We start from the raw sequence: 6577 nt of genomic DNA, 5'->3' as shown, positions 1-6577 counted from the left end.
AAAAGAATGAAAGATAATGAAGAAAGTCTACAAGATTTATCAGACACAAAACAGAGAGCTACTCTGCATTATAGAAGGAAAAAAAAGAAGGGAAAAGGTATTTAAAGAAACAACCTGAAAACTTACCAAATATGGGGAGAGATATGGACATCTAGGTATATGGAGCTCATATATTTTCAAACAATTGCAATGCAAAGAAGACTACACAAAGACACATTATAAACAAATTGTTTTTAAAAATCACAAAGAGAGACTGTTTAAAGCACGAAAGCAAACAAACTCATCACATACAAAGGGAATCTCATTAGGATATTAGAAACTTTACAGATCAAGAGATAGTAGGGTGATATATTCAAAGCACTGAAGGGAAAAAACTTCCACCTAAAAATACTTAAAGCAGCCGGGCTCGGTGACTCAGCCTGTAATCCCGTGCTTTGGGAGGCTGAGGTGAGTGGATTGCCTGAGTCCGCGGGTTCGAGACTCGCCCGGGCAACTTGGTGAGACCTCATGTCTACAATAAATCAAAAATTAGCTGGACGTGGTAGCGCGCGCCTGTAGTTCCAGCTACTTGGAAGGCTGAGCGGAAGGATCGCCCGAGCCCAGCAGGTCGAGGCTGTCGTGGCCGGGAGCGGCCACTGTACTCCAGTCTGGGTGACAGAGTGAGACTCCCACTCAAAAAAAAACAAAAACAAAAAAAACTTAAACTGGCAAATCTGTCATTCAGAAATGAATGAGATGAGACATACACACTTTCCCAGACAAATAAAAAATGCGGAAGTTCATCAGCACCAGATTGCCTTACAAGAAATGTTAAGCAGAGTTTTTCAAGCTGAAAGAAAAGGATGCAAAATAGTAACACGAACATATGAAAATATAAAAGAGTGTGGTACAAGTAAGTGCATAGTCAATCCTTGAATACTGTAAAGGAGATGTGTAAATCACTTAAATCTTTAGTACAAATGTTAAAAGACAAAACTATTAAAAATAATAAATGTCATAACAATTTGCTAAGGGATATACAATATAAAAAAATGTAGGAGTTGCTCCCTCCTCTTTCCTGAAGCAATCTTATGGCCATGCACACTGAAGAAATACTAAAATGCCTTCAGAAGTTCTCTGAACATCATAAAATGATCATGAGCCAGCTAGACAAATCATGAGAGCAAGACCAGTTTACTGACATCACCCTAATTGTTGACAGACACTATTTTAAGGCCCATAAGGCTGATTTGGCTGCTTACTACAAGTTCTTCTACAAATTCTTTCATAAATTTATTCAGGAGCCTTTGGTAGTGATAGAAGGTGTTAATAAAATGGTCTTTTACCATGTGAGCTCACATACACAGCGCAATTAATGATACGAGGAAAAGAAGACACCAGTAATGTATAAAAAAGTAGCAGAATTTTTTTTAGCTTTTCATTTTTTTATTTCAGAGGTATGGGGTACAATTCAGGGTTAGGTATAGAAATGTTCATTTTGCAGGTACCCTTATTGATGAGTTTCTACAAATGCTAGAAGTTATCAAAGCCCTTGAAGCCAGGAACAAAGAAAACTCAGCACCATTAGAAGAAAAAAAAGAAAAAAGGTGAGGCAAAAAAGGGAAGATTACAGAAACTTCAAATGTGATCACTGAGTCAATGCCATTTGCAGAATTAGGACCTGCTGAAATTGAGATAGAGATTGCTGAAGGCATAATTGAAGTGAAAGATGAAGTGGCTTCTGTCAACCAGTCCATAAAGTACATAAAGAACACAGGTTCCTGTGATAATACTGCTCCAACACTGTTGGCAAATATTGCCAGTAAGTACCATCAAAGTGATAGAAAGGGGGAGATCAAATAAAAAAACACCTGTGCATCTGATCTCACAAGCAAACAGGTAGAAGGTATTGAAATTGTGGAACTTCGGTTGTTACATGTGAAGGTGTTCCGTTATGAGACATGTAACTGTTCATTTAAGTTGTTTTATCATTTTTGGAACATATGAAATCACATTGCCCTGAGAGTTTCAAGTGTGAAATATCCAATAACAGCTATCTATGGAAGCGTGCATGGAAAGAGCACTTAAATTGTTACCCCCTTGAAGAATGTAGAGTCAGTAAGAAGCAAAAAACTGGAGAAAATTCACATATCAGCAGAGTGAGAAACAGTTTGACCATTTTGAACATTTTGAAGAGCATCTTTGAAAATATACATGTAAAGAAACTTTTAATGTCCAAATTGTCGTGAACAATTTGCTAAAAATACCGCCCTCAAAAGTCACTTCATTGTATGGCACACTGGAGTGAGGGCAAAAAAAAGGAAAGAAAGAAGCTTTATGAATGCCAGTTCTGCAACAGTGTGTTTAACAGCTGGGATCAGTTCAAAAATCACTTGGTAGTACACACTGAAGATAAACCCAACCATTGTACTTCATGTGACTTGTGGTTTACGCAAGGAAATAAATTAAGGAAGCAATTCAGTAATATAGTATTTTAGAGTGGCTAGTAACCAAAGAAGTTCTTTCAGTAGAAACACATGTGCAAACTGAACCTGTGATATCAATGACTATTATTGAACAAGTTGGAAAGGTGCACGTGTTACCATTGCTTCGGGATTAGATGGATTCAGCACAAGTAACTGTGGAACAAGTTCATCCAGATTGCTCAAGTGCCCAATTCATATATGAGTGAGATTCCAGAGCATGTCCAAATGAGTTATCTAGAAATGGGTTGAATACAGTATGAAGAAGACACTGAAGTACTTGTAGAGTTGCATGTTGAATGAGTAAATCGGATACTAACTGAAGTACAAACTGAGGTTCTAGAAGCAGACTTGGACCACATGACCCCAGAACTCATGAACCAAGAGGCTAGAGAGGCTGACTCAGCAGATGCTTCTGTGGCTAGCAGCGAAGATCATAGAGATGCCAAGCGTTTACAGATCAAACCAAAAGTGGATTCCCAAGCTGAAAAGGCAGGGAATGGTAACAGAGCAGCTCTGCTGGCTTTTCAGAATGAAATAACAAATTAATATGTTTTTCAATTTACACACTGACTTTTGAACTGATTGAGGACAGTGTGATTGTCCTTAAGCTAACAAACAAGTGGACCCACATTAAACTATTTCCTATTGTGCTGAACTGTTTCTATTGGAACAAACTAATTCTCCTTCCTCCACTTAATGCCACAGAAGAGGTGTCTTTCCTATAAGTGAAGGGAAGCTTTGAGACGTATATTTCTGGAAACTTAAATGGATTATGTTCTTATTATACAGTTGGATATGAATATACCTATTTTCATTGTGGTTCAAGTTTTCCCTTTTCTCGTTTCCAGATCATATCCTTCCCCAGTTGTTTTTCACATTGTAAAATCAAATGTAAAATCTCTAGAATACAAGTTTATATATTCTCATGCATGTTAGAAAATTGATTATGTAGGAAACACAACTGCATGAAGAAAAGTGCATTGTTACTGTGTCAAAAACATAAAACAACATGACTGAAGAATCCTCCAAAAAGATTCATGACTAGTGAGCCCATTTGAACTGTTAAATTAGTTAAATAAAGAAATAAATACTCTTATTTCTTGCTATTAAAATTTTGACTTCTAGCTTTCTTTAGTTTGAACGAATATTTTTGGTCTACTCCAATAATCACAGATGCCATGCTTGCAATAGAAAAAGTGGTGATGACATTATTTTTAGAAGGCAAAAAACAAGGAAAATCCATACCCACATGCCATTTCAAAACCAACTAAACTTCTATAAAGCATCTCTGTTTTTTCAAAGTCATGTTGTAAGGGACAATATAAGCAATGTGGTAACATTTTATATTTTTTGCTCATAATGACAACCTCCAATTCTTTTTCACTTAAGTTAGGTTGAGAAATTTCATTTAATAGCAGCTGCAGTGTCATTTTCAATTGGGAAAATTTATTTATGTCTGTGGTAAATTTTATTTTTATGAAAGGTTGCGCTAGTATTTTACCACTAGATGAAAAAAGAATAAGCATCATTTTAAAATTAATGGAATATAGAATAATGCATAGAGAAAAACATGTATATAATTATCGAACTTTGTTTTGGATGGAATCATTCCCCCTAATCCCTAGACCTTGTGCTATAACTTTAAAAGTCATATGAATAAGAGTGCTAAACTATGGACTTAAAAATAGGTGTGTAAATAATTTTAATGAGTATTACTTGGAAAATACAATATAACAACTACAAAAAGAAAGATGTAAACGGTGGCATCAAAAACATAAAATAACATGAACGAAGAATCCTCAAAGAAGATGTGTGACTAGTGAAATCCTTTTGGACTGTTAAATTAGTAAAATAAATAAACAATCTTACTTCTTGCTACTAAAAAAGGCATAAAATGTGGTGGTGGAGTAAAAGTGTAATTTTATGCAATCAACGTTATCAGATTAGACTAGCTTATCATAACTATATTTTTTGTAAGTTTGTGATAACCACAAAACAAAAGCCTACAGTACATACATAAAAAATAAAAAGTAAGGAATCAAAGCATACCACTCTAGAAAATAATCTAATCACAAAAGAAGACCGCAAGAGAAGAAGAAAGGAATAAAAGATCTAAAACACAACTAAAAAACAACAAAATGGCAGTAAGTCCTTACCTATCAATAATTATTTTAAATGTAAATGGATTAAGTTTTCCAAAATACTCTGACTTGATTATTACACTTTTTATGCATGCAACAAAATGTCACAAGTGCCCCCATAAATATGTAAAATATTATGCATCAATTAGAAAAGACAAGATTTTTAATTTTAAACTTTTATTTTAAAGATGTGGGGTACAATAATTCAGGGTTAGGTATACAAATGTTCATTATGCAGGTACCCTTGTTGCCCTCCCTCCCCCGGCAGGTTCCCACTACCGCCAACCCTGCCTCCTTCCCCACAGTTTCCCGCTACTGCCAATCCTTTTCTTATAGTATTATGATAATTGCTCAAGGTTCGCTTGACATAAGATTTTTAAAAAGACATACAGTGGCTGAATGGATTAAAAAACATGACCCAATTATATGCTGTTTACAGAAAATTCACTTCAACTTTAAGGACACACAGAGCCAAAGTGAAAGGATGGAAAAAAGATATTCCATGCAAATGGAAACCAAAAGAAAGTAGGAGCATCTATACTTATGTCAGAAAAATAGACTTATAGTCAAAAACTGTAAAAAGAAACAAAGGCAATGACAAAGGGGTCAATTCATCAAAAGGATATAATAATAAGTAAATATACAACCAACATTGGATATTTACCTAAACACATAAAACAGTTATTAATGTATTTGAGGGGACAAATGCACAGATATATCAAAGTATCAGAGGACTTTAATACCCCACTTTCAATGACGAACAGATCATATGGACAGAAAATTGGTGAGGAAATATTGGACTAAGATATACACAGAATAGTCCATCCAACAGCAGCAGAATACACATTCTTCTCAAGCACACATGAAATATTTTCCAGAATAGATCACATGTTAGGCTTCAAAACAAGTCTTTAAAAATGTAATAATGTTGAAATTATATCAAGCATCTTTTCTAACCACAATAGTAAGAAACTAGAAATCAAGAGAAATTTTGAAAAATTTACAAATATGTGGAAATTAAACAACATGCTCTCCAACAACCAAAGTGTCAAAGAGGAATTCAAAAGGAAAAATTTTAAATATATTTAGACAAATGAAAATAGAAAAACAGCCGGGCTTGGTGGCTCAGCCTGTAATCCCGTGCCTTTGGGAGACTGAGGTGAGTGGATTGCCTGAGCCCGTGGGTTCGAGTTCTGCCTGGGCAGGCGAGACCTCATCTCTACAATAAATCAAAAAATTAGCCAGGCCTGGTAGCGCGCGCCTGTAATTCTGGCTACTTGGAAGGCTGAGGCGGAAGGATCGCCGGAGCCCAGCAGGTCGAGGCTGCAGTGGCCGGGAGCAGCCACTGCACTCCAGTCTGGGTGACAGAGTGAGACTCTAATTAAAAAAAAAACAAAAACAAACAAACAAACAAACAAACCAGAAAATGGAAAAACAACATACTAAAACTTGTGAGAAGTAGGCCGGATGCAGTAGCTTACGCCTATAATCCCAGAACTTTGGGAGGCCAAGGTGGGAGAATTTCTTGAGCCCAAGAGTTTGTGAGACCAGCCTAGACAACATAGCAAGACCTTGTCTCTACAAAAAATAAAAAATAAATAAGAATGTTAAAATACTTATGAGAAGCAATTAAAGTAGTTTTTTTTTTGACCACAGATCAACATTCAATGTATCTTTATTTTAAAATATTAGTTACAAGTTATTTTAGTACAGAGTATTCTGCTTAGTTTACTGCTTAAATCTGTTGTGTAGCTATAACAAAATACCACATGATGGGTAATTTATAAAGAACAGAAATGTATTTTCTTACAGTTCTGGGGGCTGGGAAGTCCAAGACCAAAACCCTCAGCTTTGGTATCTGATAAGGACTTGCTCCATTGATGGCATCCTTACGTGGCAGCAGGTGAAAGTGCAAAAAAGGACTGAAGGCTATGTGAAGGCTCTTTGAACAAGTCCTTAATCTCATTCACT

At 35.8% G+C, this 6577-nt stretch overlaps 1 pseudogene; it reads left to right on the top strand.

The window, feature by feature from the left end:
• Positions 1-1076: 1076 nt before the first annotated feature.
• On the top strand, positions 1077-3011 carry LOC103255073 (annotated as a pseudogene).
• Positions 3012-6577: the final 3566 nt, after the last annotated feature.

The sequence above is a fragment of the Carlito syrichta genome, unplaced genomic scaffold, assembly GCF_000164805.1.
Source record: "Carlito syrichta isolate Samal-C Ts95f unplaced genomic scaffold, Tarsius_syrichta-2.0.1 Scaffold73072, whole genome shotgun sequence".
Taxonomy (NCBI): Eukaryota; Metazoa; Chordata; class Mammalia; order Primates; family Tarsiidae; genus Carlito; species Carlito syrichta.
This window is presented reverse-complemented; position numbering and strand designations above follow the sequence as displayed.